Here is a 16,236-nt window from a genome sequence, read left to right on the forward strand (position 1 = left end):
TTAAGTAATAATCAGCTTGCATTAATTGATCAGTTGTGGTTTAAACAAAATGGAAAAAATTGTATATGTTGTATTATTTTTCAAGGTAATAAATGTAAAGAGTTTGGTTGAACTATCTGAAGATTATGCAAAAATCACCTGGAACAAATGAATTTATCTCTTTAGATAATACACCAGCTGTTGCTGAAAAGTAGGGCTGGACCTAAGATGGATATAATAGTGGTTTTGCTACTTGGAAGTTATATAATTCCAGGTGGTAAAGAGTAAATGCTAAAATCCATTCAATAATTATTCATTTTTTTCAGGGTTAGTAAATAATATTTTAAATCCAAGTCAAATTCAAATAACACTCAGCTGACAGAGATGATGAATTATTTTAGAAATATTGCTGCTGATGTGGTAGAGTATTGTAACAAAATTTATTTCTATGGGTTCCACGTTTTAATTTTTATGAAATTTGGGTATGATCTAATTGCTTACTGAAAAGATTTACAAAAAGCAAGATGGTCATACCATTAGGGAAATGGTGACGCATCAATGGAACCCAACAAACTAATATAACTTTTTGAATAAAGCTGGTGTAATAAAACCACAACTTGTATTTGTTTATTTACAAAAGACCTGACAAAATAATGCACAAGGGCTAACCCACATTTATTTGTTACATTTCAAATTAGTCCAGATAATGAAAATTGCACTTTGAGCTCTGTCGTCTTGAAGTTGGTATGGTGTTTTTATCCTGAAACAGAATATTCAAGCTATATTCAAGTATATCTATGATGATGTAATTAATTATTTTTATAAACAAAATAACAAAACTCTGGAAGTCTTTTAAATAGATCAAATTTTAAAAATTTGTTTGGATTTATCTCATTTTAACTTAGATATAAAAAGGAGTAATACAGGTGATCCTAAACACATTATTAACGCTAATTAAATATTCACAGAGCCAATTTTCGTGTTTATGCAATTGTTACTGTATGAGAAAACAGTTGAAATAAATACTATGGAAATGAACATGTTATTGTTTAAAAAATTGACTTGTTATTGTTTAAATTAAAATAAATATAATTAAATAATCTAAATTTAAATTAATAATGTCATCTAATTATATTGATTTATAAAATTAACTTACAGTTGGACAAAAGAAAAAAATTTTAGCCCGAGCTACAACAACAAAATTCCACATAACTTTTAGATTTAAACATGAACAATTACATGGAAACTTCCTTTACTTTTAACAAAATCACAAATTAATAATTAAAAAAGCTGTTGCAAAATAAGAAAGGGATTAGAAATTACATATTTCAAAGAAACAAAGGTCCAGTCAAGGTCAAAATGGTGGATTTTTAGGAGATTTAGACGTTTGTTAAGGAAAAACAATTCTTCCAATGGCTGCAAAAATAGCTCCAAATATACTTAGCACTCTAGGCGTTGGAGCCCTTTCTGGACTGGCCATTACTTGGTTGTTGTAAAATACTTGGAAATGGTATGATTTCTGTAGCTAATGATAAGAGAAATATGATATCACCATATTCTTACACTAATCAAAGGAAAGCAATTAGTAGGATCATGGAGTGATTAAATTAAACACAAAACAAAAACATGACGGTGGGGTTTTTAGGTATGTTGGACTGCTAGTCTAGGGACACCTTTATTACATCTTTGTTAAGTGGGAAAGGACATGGTCAGGGTATACAGATTGATTCTCAACGGAGACCTTACAGACGAAATCCTATTGTAAAAAAAAAAAATAAATTTATAAACAAACCAATATCTAACTTTGAAAATTGAACAATGGGTAAAACAATTAAATATTAAAAAATACTTTAGGGGTGTTTTTTGTAGAATATTTACAAGAGTGAAACTCTCGGAGACCACAGGTCTACCAAAATAATATTAAAAGAAAAGGGAGAGTGTGGGATTATAAATTTGGATGACTTATTGGTCCTGGAACACCATGGAGTTTGTTATTGGTAAAATTACTTCGACCCATTTTGGACTTCTCCACAAAGATGTTAATTAAGTATATACCAAATGTAAAATACTACAATGTTCAATATCAAGACAAAACGGTATGCTTTGCGGATATTATTGTTTATTTGTCATTAAATGTTACAAGATAAAGTACCTTTGTATGAAAGTTATTGTATTAAAATACTAAAAATTAATATTCAAAGAGTAAATGAACAACTATTATTAAATTAATTTTAACTAAAAAGGACATTTATTTAACTGATTTAACTGGACTAATTTAATATAATGGGAATATTCAATATTATAAATGAAAAAGTAAATAAAAATAGAAAAACAAATAGAAAGGTGGGTCGACGCAAATTAAAAGAAAACCTCCATTGTTTTTAACAAGTTATACCACAAGATACTGATAGTGGATTATTTCAATCGGAAAACTGTCCCCCCGTAAATGCTAGTCCTGGTTTAGTTCAAAATGGTAATAATGTAACAATTAATTTAATTGATCTTAATTATTCTTGTTGATGCACTTAAAGTAGATAATGGAGAAGCTAAATTTACAACTAAAAAATAAAGAAAATGTAATTCTTCAATGTTATAATGTAAATAATATTAGAAAAAATGAATCTTTTTCTTATTAATTATGCAAATGAATTTAAACTAAATGATGTTATTTCTATAATTCCTTTAAAGTTATGAATATTCAGTTTAACAATTTATGGTTGTATAATTTAATAAAAGCTTTAATAAAAACTTTAATAAATACTTTAAATAATTTAAGAGTAAGCTAATGTATCTTCCATTATCTCAGAATATATCTTTTATCGTTATAACATGATAAAGATGTTTTATTTTAACATAAACTGGAAAAGATTGTGTTTATCAGAACGAATAACTTTAAAGGTGTGTTTACTTTGGTTGGAATTAACAAAGTATCTTTGTTAATTTTTATGACTATGTTTTTTCCTTAACAACAAGTTGTTTTATTCCTTTTCATTTTTTAACATTAACTTCATTTTTCTAATAAATATGAATACATTTACTTCTTAATTCCGACTCAAATTAAACAATTATACACCAGCAGCTTCATCTCTTTTATATTTTCCATATTACTTATTTATTTTATCAAAATAAAATTTTGAGTTGTTATCCGTAATCACTATTATAATAATCTTTTTCCTTGTAAAGTCTTCTATATGCTATCATTGGTTTTTATTTCATTACATAATGAATCAGTGTCAGTAAACATAATTTAACAATTACTCTTGTACTGTTCATAATGTATTTATAATGAATATCATACATGAAATATTTTGATAAATCTAGAATGCACATTCCAACACAACAAGGTCTGTTTAATAAAAAACTTTCTTTTATTCTATGAATTACCAAATAGGTTAGAGTTAAACATCGTTGAACTAACAAATGAATGTTTGGCTTATGTATTTTAATAAAATATTTTCATCATGTGTTAATTTAATATTAACCCTCTTACGTAAATTCTCATAGTCTTACGATACAGGTTGTTCATTAACTTAAAAAAAGTTCCTTTTCAAATGAAATTTTTGCTTTAGATTGTCTTTTTTGGTATTAAAATCAATATACTTTTTTAACATGGACTTTCGTCAAAAGTAATATTTTATGTTTTTTTTGTTAATTTTAACCCTTATTGTGTATTTGTTCAAGATTTTTATACTGAAACTACATAATTTTGTTTTTTCATCTAAAGTTGGAACTAAACTTTTTTTTCATTCTTTTTCCTATTGCAAATTCTTGGTTTTAATATTTTTACTATAATCAGAAAGCCATTTGATCTGGGTTTTTATTTTGTCAGGAGTATAAGGATAATCAATGGGGTTTTATGTAATTCTTTTGGTATTCAAGAATCACATTAACTATATAATTACTTTTACCTTTTTGCATTACTTTCTTGAATTGTTTTTTGCGGTATCATTTAAAGTTTCAAGTGGCAAAGGTTGACACATAGCCCCAACCGTATAGGTTTTTGGCGTCGAGGTACATTAATGTATTGCTTTTCTTTTGGAATTATAATCTTTCAATTATTTATTGTTTGCTTTACTGTATCTGTTTGAAATATAACTTATTCCTACCTCTCCACACCCAATCCCTTTTCAATAAAAAGTACATATCAATATCAAGTTATTATCTAAATTAATTCCAGTCATTTTTAAACATTGCATCCCAAGCTAACCCCGGACTACTAAAAAGAATGACAAGGATCTAATTTGTAGTACTCTAAACATAATTTCTAAATATTTCAAATACATCAGCATAAAGTAATACGTCAGTTTTTAAATATAAATCATGATATTCTCCCATTGTTTTAATTTTAATTTTTTACAGTTTTTTTTAGCATGTTCGTATTCATTATCAGATATATGTGGTTTCATTTAAAATTGAAATAAAACTCTTCTTTAGAAGGTAATTCATGTTTTCTTTGAATTCTTTTAATGAATCATGTAATCATATGGATAAACACCTTTTGTTTTTAATAATTCTATGTAATCAAATTCTTGAGATAAGTATTTAAATTCTGAATTATTTTACTAGGTTATCAATGTATTGAGACATAAATTGGAATGAATCTATAAAGGACCAAGTCCAGAATTCATAAATGCTTATATCTTTCATATTGTTAGGAATAACATTAATTGCTTTTTTTAAATTTCCTATTTGTATGCATAATAAATGCCGTCATAACCTCTTAAATTATGAAAAAAATAACAGGAATTTTATGTGTTAGTTTAAATTAAATATTTCATTTGAGTGAGCACTTCCTCTGAATTTTCCTGTTATATGGACATGGGTCACGGACAGGATTTTTTCATTTCCTTATATTCTTTTTCACAGATATGACAAAACTTTTGTTTTTTAAATTCGGTTTGAATCATTTTTAGACATTCTTAGTTTCTTTGTTTAAAGTGTTCTTAAAATATTTATTTACAATATTCCTCTTCCGCAAGCATTTTTTTCAATAAACTTTTAAACGGCATTATGGCCTCTATAAATTGGGTTGGTTTAGTATATTTATCGTTCGTAACAACATAACACTTTATAGCCGTAACCACTATCTTATGATTTTGATATGGTTTCAGTTAAATGAAGATTAGTTGATGGTAAGCAGTTAATAATTTCTTAGTGATTGATTCAATCAGCATAAATTACAAAAAGGTACTGCTAAGCCTTTATGATAATTTTTAAATTGTACTTTCAACTTCCCTCTTTTGGCATTTTTACGCTTGGATACATTAATAGCTAAACAGTTTGGTATGTGTTCATTTCAAATTCTTTCTTGAGTATAATGTTGTAAGCAACTTTTAAAATAAATATTTTCTATGTTGGTCTTTTGGTTATGTTAGTCATTAATCTATCAGTAAGTCTTTTATTCAAACATAATGATGAACTGGGGGTCTCTGGTGATTTACAGTTCGCATTTATTTATCATTAGTATTTGCAACTTGTCACAGTGTTCTTCGTATTGATATTTTGATATGTACAATGGAAAATATATTTTCTTCATATCCAAATATATTAAATGGATATTTCATTTAAAACTTTATTTTAGGTATTTGATTTAATGTAACAGGAAATTTAATTCCAGTATAATCAAGATCGTTTATATTGTTTTGTTTAATTTGAAACTCTTTCAGAATGTATTGTTACAGGGATATTTGTAGCTAAATGGACACCATCTAAAAACATTGATTATCAACAATCTTTATATTGATTAAATCCTTTCATTGGATGTGTAATGGTTTTGGTAATTCTATATAACTTGAAGCAGCCAATCGGATTTTATACTTATTTTCTATTTATATAATGAGATCAACTGACTCTATTCTCGCCACTTCCTATTCAGAAATCCAATTACCAATTCCCCATTTATTATTCATTTTCAACACGCTTGATGTAAAAGTTTTTTTTATTTCGTTTGTGTTAATATTTCTAAAGCCTTTTGATTGCAAAATAAGCTGATTTATATATTATATCAGTTTTATACATTTTGCAAAAGTTTATTTTTAACAACGTTTATTTTTATACTTTTAGAGTTTTTAAGTTCAGATTTATGTATTTATAAGAGTCGGTTATAGTTAAAATATAAGTGATTCTTTGGATCTTGTCTTTATGTAATTTTAATTTCAAATTTCTTATATATTGTTTTGATAGATCTCTCAGATTTCCTTCTATATTATTTATTATAGAAAAAAAAAATCTTCAAGCAAAAAAGGATTAAAAAAATAATTAAAAATAATAATAAAAAAAGTTTAAATTATTTTAAGAAGAAATAAAATATTTAAATTTATATCTTTTTCCATTAACTTTTGATATTCCACATTTTACTCGGTTTGTCCCTTCACACACATTTTATTAACCGGCTATTAAATTACCAAAATTCTTTAGATGCTTTGTAAGTGCTTTTATATGTTTTTTTCTTCATTAGTATCCACAGTCGGTTTACAATTACTTTTTTAGGATGTTTGATAATTATTTGGTCTGGGACAATCCAATAATTTTCTTCATTTCTTCTTCAGTTAATAGACAAACCACCAGTCATTCAAATAAAAAGTTCTTTTACGAAGATAGGTCTATAAACATTTTGTAATTTATTCAATAACATGTTTTTATATCATCGCTAACTATTTGATAAAAGTTTTGATTTTATAAACATTTCTTCTTTTAAGAACTTTCTTATATGATTTTCAATGATTTCATTATTTCTCCTAAAGTGCTAGATAATTTTGGCATAATCATTTATCTACCTTTCTAATAACCATCTATATATAATATACTTTATAGAAAAAAAGCTTTAAATAAACACACGTAAAAATTTAATACAAGCTCTTCTTCTTTTTACTTTTATATCCGTAGTTTAAATTCCTACATATTGCATTTCAAGAGGTGTGAATATTTTTTTCTTTTGATTTCTAAGAGTATTGTAAAAAATATCCTGAATAACTTTTTCTCTTCTTCTTTATTTACTTTTCCAATCCGTGCTTTGTTATAAGTTGTATTATTTTGTGAATGATGTGATTTTAAAAAAAAATTTCTTGTCGTCAAGTTTTAGTCTGTAGTTAAAGATGGTAATACTGATGGAACAGCGCCAGCAACTGCTACAAATATAGGAATAGTTGGAACAAGTGCTAATGCAGCGAACAACCAAAAAAAACCTGCTGAAATATATAACCCAGTACTTACTCTCCCACAAAATTTATAACTTTTCTGTAAGCACAGCTAGTTAGTTAAGTGAATAATTAATTGATCTATTGTTTCTATTCCATTATTATTAGAAATAAGATTTTTATTACTCATTTATATAATTAAATTAATATTTTTCAACTTAAATTTTTTTAAATTCACTAAATGGTACCCAACTATTAAATTTTTCATTGTAACCTTTCCATTTTACTAAAGCTTGTTTTTTTTTATAGTCTCGTCTAATTTAATTTTTTTCTATTCTAAAAACTTCTTGGTAGTAGGTAAAAGTTCTTGTCCGTAAAATGAACCTTGAACTATTTCATCATTTAAATCTTTAATAGTTATGTTCTGGGATTTTGTATTATTAATTTTATAAATTATAAATATTCCTCTGTCCAATTTGGTGTATATCCTTTTTCAAAATGTCTTTTAAGTTTGCTTAAAACGAACTCGATCACCAATTTTAAATTTTGCTTTACTCTTTGGTATCTTTAAATCACCATATAAATTAAAGTAAACAGTACCTTTATTTAAGTTTTTACTAAGCTTCGGTTGGTGTCATTTTTATACTAGAATGTTTGGGTTTTGTTAAAATTTATCAACCATATCCTGCAAATTATCTAAATAAGGTATAAGTATTATTTGCGTAAAATATTTCCACATTTTTTCTTTTTAAACTTCTATTAAATCTTTCTATTACTACAGCCTTCCTTCATTAAATGTAGGGTACATATTAATCTTATTTTTTTTAAAAAAATGATTCAAACTTTTTATTATAAAAATTCTTTTCCTTCATCTACCCTAAATTTTTGTAATCGTCCTTCAGAAATTATTTTTCAAATGCTTCAGTAACAGATTCTCCAGTTTTATTCTTTAATGGAATAACCCAAGCATATTTACTAAATATATCAATAACGGTTAATAAGTACTTTATTTCCTTTATTATATTTTGAAAAACTTGCATGTCAACTAAATCAGCTGACCAAGTATCATCAATATCATTAACTATCACTCTTCGTTTCAAAAATTTTTTTCTTTTAATTGGTTTGTGTAATTCTTCTGCTAAATTCATCACTCCAATTTATTTGGGGGTATACTCTACCCCCTTTTCCCGTTTTTTGATTTTTTGTCCGAGACCCAAATGTGTATTCGTTTTAATTATAGGTTTCACAACTAAATGTTTTGCAATCTTTTCTCCAAATGTTTTTGATTTAGTTTTATTCAAATTGGAAAGCATTTTTTTGTCACATTCACTTTTACTTAGTCTTGATCATAGCAAAAATCATGGTCCATACATACTGCATTTCCCGTTCATTGACAGGGTGGTCCATTATCTAGGGGGTTTTTCCTGGCCCAAAAATAATTTTAACCTGGAAGTGTTAAACCTTTCTTAGGTAATAAAGGTAACATTGTTTTATGAATATCTAAATTACCCCCTGTACTTTTAACAAACTTTTATTTCATCTTTCCACAAGATGAACAAGTAGCCCTTATCATTTTTCTCCCGTTTTTTGTTGTAACATAATGAGGATTTATATTATCATAAATCTTTTTCTTTCAAACAATTATTTATTTTGTAAACTCATCTATATCAAATGTATTTAAAATTTTTTTAAAGACTAATAATGTAGTTATTAATTCAAAATAAGATCAAATATCTTACATTTTATTAATAAATATAATATAATATAATCTGCCAAATTTCTGCCAAAGATTCGGCCAAAGATTCGGCCAAAGTAAAAGCAAATGACAGTTTGCTGCCAACTTGGCAGAAAAATGGCAGGCTTTTGATTGGTTGAATTTGTGGTTTCCCACATAGCCATTTTCAGAAAATACAACGTAAATTCCAATATAACATTTTCAGAAAATATGTCAGCTATTTATAACCAGGTTTTCTGAAAATATGAGAAAATGAAAGTAAAGTTAAAACCTGTGGATTTTTAATTGTCCGGCATTGGATTTTTTAGAATAGGGTCAAGGGGTCAGGGGGGCCGGAATTGGCTCAAAATCGGTATTTCTAATACTACTCTTGTCTTTTACATGCTGATGCTAAATGACTACTTTGGAAAAAAAGACCCTTCTATTACTATGAAATTTTATTTTTGTGATGCTTACTTAAAACAGAAAAATACAACTAATTTAAATATTTCATATTTTCTATGAAAGCGTTATTCAAATTGTGTTACCATGGCAACATACGCAATAAATTGCTTTTTCTACAATAGTACTTAAAAATAAAAGCTTAATTTAAAATAATGTTTCTTGTCAGTTGAATATAATGAAGTATATGTATTCGAAAGTAAAATTTGAAAATTATATGTGAAATGATATAAAATGTTCGTAACACGTGTAATAACCACAAGAATAAACTATTTCAGTCGTTATTTCTTTAGTTTGTGTTTTCACTTATTGGTAATCACTGGCTATTTTTAAATAAATGAATCTTCTTTTACAAAGAATATTTAGATATTCACTTAAAGTGCAAAGATCTAGCTGGCTAAAGTCCTTCACATTTTCTATAAAAACTTTATTAAATTATGTTACCATAGCAACATATGCATTTGATTCTGTTTTCTACAATAGTACTTTAAAAAAGAGCTAAATTTGGAAAAGTGTTTCAGATAACTTGAATATTATAAAGTGGTATGTATTCAAAAACATTATCTCAAAATTTCATGTTAAAAAATTAAAATGTTTTGTTTTATGACAGTGTTTGTAAGATGAGTAATAACCATAAGAATAAGACATTTCTGTCATTGTTTCTTCATAACTTGCCTTTTACCTGCTGGTAATAAATAACTATTTTGAAATAAATGAAACATATATTACCAGTGATTTGTTTTATTGTTTATGCTTATTTTAAAGTAGAATACTAGAAAGTACAGCTAATTAAAATTTTTCCATATTTTCTAGAAAATTGTGTTACCATGGCGACACATGTTTTAAATTCCCTTTCCCTACAATAATACTTAAAACAAGAGCTTATTTTAAAAAAAGTATTTCTAATAAGTTAAATATTTGAAAGTATAAGTATTCAGGAAAGAAATCTGAAAATTTCACATAAAAGCTTAAAACAGCCATGTTCTGTAACAAAAGTAGTTATGTAAGAATAAACATTTCAGTCATCCCTTTCCTCATAATCTGTTTTTTCACTGGCTAGTTATAACTGACAATACAAGAAAGTGAACATTCTTTTACCATTACATTATAAACTGTAAACACATCTATATGAACAGCAAAACAGGCTAAAGTGTTGTATATTAAAACGTTTGAATTCAACAACAATTTCACTTCCTTTTTTCAGTTCTCAGAAAAATCCTCACCAATCACAATTTCAGTTTTCAGTTGAAGTGGTTTGGGACAAACAGACTCCTTTGACTTATCAGACAAATACTATTCTCTTATGAGTTCATACAGGTACCATTGTCAGACTTGTGTCATTCCATGTAAATAATATTCGTTTGGCAAGGGGGAGTAGATTTTAGTAAGTTTACTGGACTGTCACTTTTAACACTAACAATCCAGGTGTTTCTGCAGACATGATAAAGTGGTAATACTTGGTTATCTTCTTCAAAAGTTTAAAATATTGTGATAAGATATTTCTCCACTGGTAGAATGTGACAGGATTTAAATCATCGTTGACCAACTGTGCAGTGTTATGACCTTTCTTTGATGACTGACACACTGAGTCAGCAATATCATGTATCATTAAAGGTCTCAGCATTCACCCTCCTCCACAGATTCTTCTAAATTCAAAAGTGCAAGTCAGATTCAAACTTTGCATGGTCTGTGATCATTGTTGAATATTCAATCGATCTGTGATAATCCTGTAACAAATAAGTAAAACATATTATTTTTAAATAATTAACCTAGGAGTCTCGTTATTTAATAAAAGCAGAGTTATCACTATTTGATAATAGATGATTTTTTAATTTCTTACAACCAATGCTCTAAAATATTGACAAACAGACTGACAACAGCGTGCTGTCAGTATATAAAAAGTACTTTGTTTGTAGATTTTGATTACTGCAAAATAGGATGTTCTAAAAAAACAATTTTTGCATTTATTGGGTTAATCCTTAACCTGCTAAATTTGTAAAATTGACTACTCCATCTTTAAATAGAGACAGTACCATTTATAGCTTATAGGGGGTTCTCATAGAAAATTTGCTAAGTATCAAACACTGCAGATCATGATCAGACTGCACAGATGTGTAGGTTGATCTTGATCTGCACTGGTAGCAAAGACAGACATAGCTGCCTCATGCAGCCTAAGGGTTAAAAGTATACACTGTTTTAACAGCTATCAAAAATGGTTGTTACCTAGTAAAAGTCTCCACAGACCGTACCACAGCAAGATGTTATTTCTATTCTAGCTAGCAGCATTGTCAAAATGGAATACCAATACAGGTAGTGATGTACCATGCTCACAAGTTGTCTGCCCCTTAACCAACTCAGTTGCTTCATAAACAAGAGGAAACACTTGCCTTCCTGAAAAAAGATTTAAAAGTCTTTAGTAAAAGTATCTGTTATCTTCATGTATCTCAGGCTTTACAGTCTTCATTTTAATCTATATTCTTGGTGCAATAAAACTGGTAAATAAATTCAATCACATCACAATGTCTAAGTCAAGAATGGGTTAATTAAATTTGAAAATAATCACATTACAATTAAACTAAATTACAATTAATTGATTTACTTCGAATACTTAATTAAAATTCCTATTATTTAGAACTATATTCTACAAGTTAATGAGATATCAACTTATTCACATGTACATGTTGTGTTAAGCATTCAAATTATCCATGTACTTATTAAGTACCACAGACTTTTCTCAGGCTAATAGCCAATGTAATGAAGACTTTACACCAACTGATCCTCCTCAAAACCAGATTGTTGAAATTAAATTTCAATAATGCCAGTTTTGTCAGTTTAAGCCATTTAATAGTCATATTACATACATTGTACAAATCATTAGTGTAGAAGTAGACTTATTTTGAATTGGCTCCAACAAAACCTAGACAGAGGTATAAATAAATAATATATTGCATTAAAATTTTAATAAGAGCCATTAGCTGCATGTTACTTACCTGATTCCTCAAAGCACATCCAAAATATGTTACATTTTCTTGGGATCTTAAAGTAAACAGACCAATTTCCTGGCTGTTGTAGGGTATATGAACCAGCTGTATAGTGGAATGAACCATCAAAGGAACAAGGAATATTATCTGAAAGAAGATACATTACATGTACTGTAAACATCACTAAAAATCAAAAACTTCATGAATACTAAATTAATAATGTGAATGTGAAAGGTTTCATTAACTTACCACAAAATACTATAAAAGTTATTATACTATGAATCTATTTTTTAAAGGATCATAAATTGTTTTACACAAAGCAAGGCTCAAAAATTTCAAAATTAAAAAGATTTTCATTATATGTCATAAATTCCCACTATCCAAAAATAAAATCATCCTGTTACAAAACATTCTGAATCAACAATAATGGAAAGAGAGTAGTCACCAGACAGAAATAACATGACTTATGAGACCCACAGCAAAAACAGTTACCATTTTATAAATGGAAGTGTCTAGACATCCGGTAACCAGAAACCTAGCCGGTGTTCTAGCCAACCGGTAACAGGACGCCTAGCCTATCCAAATTTCAATCCTATAGGGGTTTTCTAGGTGTCCGGTAATCAATTTTAAAATATTGTATACGCCTTACAGGTGGATATTCAAACCTATGCCAAAAAAATGATACAATAAATTTATTTCCTAAAAAAATTCCTTACAGTATTCATATATAAAAAGATCGCCGAACAGCTAGAAAAACATTCGCGGAGAGGCTAGTCGTATTGTTGCCGGACAGCTAGAATGCAGGGTAGGCGTCCGGTTACCGGACATCTGCATATTTCCTTTTAAAATACCTTGGCTACTACTTGAGAGGGGACTTTTCGAGAAATGCTGTGACACAGGCAGGCATCTATAAGTCTGCATCAAATTTATTAATTATCATTGCTACATGTATATTGTATTTTTCCATAATAATGCTTACTATGGACAATGAACTAATTTGATGAATCCTGGTCACCTGGAGTAAGAAGCTACCTGCCTTCAATAATCTTTGTGATAACCCAACTGGCCATTTTATATTAAATACACAGGCATAGTGAAATCATCTGTGTTTAGTGGCCGCAAGATAAATTTCATAAATTTCCCTCAGTATGTTTTGGATTCACTTCCGGGTAAAAGACCGACTTATTTCAGTGAAAGTTTCAAATATATTAGAGAATCTTCATTAACTACTGTTTATAAACGGTACTTACCAAATCAGTAAACAGTATTACAAGTCTCAGATCCCTTCATCGTTGAACAAAAGGTAGTTAAACAAAAGTAAACTTCACATGCTTCCCTGATAAAATCCATAAAAACCAAAAAGATTACGACTTACTTCAAAGTGACTTAAAAAACCTTGAACTCTGGGCGGATAAGTGGGGCATGAAGCTTAATGCAAAAAAATGTTATGTCATAAGTGTAAATTGCAAAAATCCTCACTTCTATTCTTTGTGTGGTCATATACTTAAGCAAGTAACTGAGAACCCATATCTGGGTCTAACACTATCTGAAGACCTTACATGGACTAAGCACATTAACAAAATTACAAAAAAGGCAAATTCAACCTTGGCTCTACTCCGTAGAAACATTCGTCACTGTCCATCAGAATGCAGAAAAAGTGCCTACTTAGCTTTAATACGATCAACTCTCGAATATAGTGCTATTGTTTGGGACCCTTACTTAGAAGGCGATATTAATAAGTTAGAACTATCCAGCGTCAGGCAGCGAGATTTATTACCGGCGACTACAGGTCTAGAGAAAAAGGATCGGTCACAAACATGTTGGAATCTCTCAAACTAACTCCACTCCAGGATCGTAGAAGAACCAGTCGACTTGTATTTCTCTACAAAGTGGCCGGGGGTCTGGTGCCAGCTATACACTCATCGGATTACCTACAAACTGTAACTCGTAAAAGACAAATCAGAGCAAAATCATATAGTGACTTCCATGTGTCAAACATTGTTGAAAACCAAGTAATAAACAATACCAGAGGTTTTAGTGTTAAGCATTGTAAATCTGAGCAATTGAAAAATTCATTTTTTGTGAAAACTGTAATTGAATGGAACCACCTGGACGATAGGGTGGTCCGCGAAGAGACAACAGAGGGCTTCAAGTCTGCCCTTCTTCACGATTAAGCGCCTCCCTCCAGTGTGCGAAGCTGTAACAGGCCCTACACTGTAAAACATACAGATACAGATACAGACAGAAAATCCGAAACCGGAAACATAGCGAAGGGGAAACAACTGATTTTGAACGAAATATTTTGCCTCAGGCGTAATACCACTATATTTTTACAGGTCTGATGTCTAAATATTCTTTCTGTAATAGGCTGTTATCAATCATGTAACAAGCAGTCGTACTTTAACGGTCAAACTTTTGCTAATTAAAACATGTGTAAGAAAGCTGCGCGCGTAAACTTGGCGCAACTTTAAACGTCGTTTCTCGATATTACGTCATGCCGCATCTGGACCGGTTTTCAAAGACGACGTCACATATAAGGAAACAGTTTTTAGTATCTTTTTCTTTGGAACTAACGTCTTTGGAGTTAAAATCTTTTTTCAGATTAAATGTTCTGTAAAAGAGTTACCATAATATTGAATTTAATCAATGATTATATCTTAACATTTTTTTGAAAAATCATATTGACTTTAATCAAAGATTTCATTTTTAAAAAAATATTGAAAAATCATTTCGATAGTATTTTGATATCAGTACTAAAATAGTATACTGTGTATTCAATTTTGCTATATAGTTTTATTTGATGTCTGTTGCTTGTTCTTCTTTCTAATAACGCCCGGCTCATAACAATTATCAATGTTATCTAAAAGCTAGAAAAAAAACCTATTGTAATTAATGTTATTCATACGCTTTAGGCAACCTTTATCATAGTAAGATAGTGCCGTGTGTTTAAGTAATGATATATTGATAAACACAAAATAATCAAAGTACATAAAAATGTAAGCCAGTACCAGTTTATCGTGAAATAAAATTCCGTTTTGTACCAGTCATTATAAATCACATATGAATTACAATGTCATTAAATATACCTTAACAAACATTTTCATTGAAACAAAACGTTTCTCATAAAGATAATATTTTGAAAACAGTCATCTCATTTCCTCCCATGAGCAACTATCTGAAGTACTGAAAGATATTCAGTCATTATGAGAAATATGCGAAATATATCTGGAGGGATGGGTGGAGATTAGATATTGAGAGACCAAATGTTTAGTATTAAAACAGATTGACGCCGGACATATGAAGCAAAATTATGTGAACAAATGAAACCAAATTAGCTTTTGCCCAAACTGTACAACTTCTAATAGGAGAGAGGGGATGGACATGTTATCTGAATATTTTTAACGTTAGTTGATTTTTAAAACTTCGCAGGGAACTGCTGGGGAGGCAGCATTCCTGTCGGTTATTTGCCTTTTTTTCTCTTTGCTAATTATGACCCCGAAGGGAGGCATATTAGTTTTCAACTGTCCGTCCGTTCGTTAGTTCGTTAGTTTGTTCGTTCGTTCGATCGGCATGAAGGCACTTTACTCGCGAACCACTGCATCCAGGACCTTCAAACTTCATATGCTGATAGTAGTTATTGAGTACACAACTCCTACAGACTTTGGGGTCACCAGATCAAAGGTCAAGGTCACAGGGGCCAATGTTAACTTTTTGCATGAAGGCATTTTACTCGCGAACCACTATACCCAGGACCTTCAACCTTCACATGCTGATAGTACTTATTGAGTACACAAAAACTACTGACTTTGGGGTCACCAGATCGAAGGTCAAGGTCACAAGGGCCAATGTTAACTTTTTGCATGAAGGCACTTTACTCGCGAACCACTGCACCCAGGACCTTCAAACATTCGCGTGCTGATAGTACTTATTGAGTACACGACACCTACTGACCTTGGGGTTACCA

At 29.3% G+C, this 16,236-nt stretch overlaps 1 long non-coding RNA gene across 1 annotated transcript; it reads right to left on the minus strand.

Annotated features, from left to right (window-relative positions):
- Positions 1-11,498: 11,498 nt before the first annotated feature.
- LOC128549161 (uncharacterized) lies at positions 11,499-14,392 on the minus strand. Its single transcript, XR_008367495.1, has 3 exons — positions 13,523-14,392; positions 12,282-12,419; positions 11,499-11,682 (listed from the first exon to the last, which is right to left on the minus strand). It is a non-coding gene; the product is annotated as an uncharacterized LOC128549161 (long non-coding RNA).
- Between the last annotated feature and the right edge of the window lie 1,844 nt (positions 14,393-16,236).

The sequence above is a fragment of the Mercenaria mercenaria genome, chromosome 15 (assembly GCF_021730395.1).
Source record: "Mercenaria mercenaria strain notata chromosome 15, MADL_Memer_1, whole genome shotgun sequence".
Taxonomy (NCBI): Eukaryota; Metazoa; Mollusca; class Bivalvia; order Venerida; family Veneridae; genus Mercenaria; species Mercenaria mercenaria.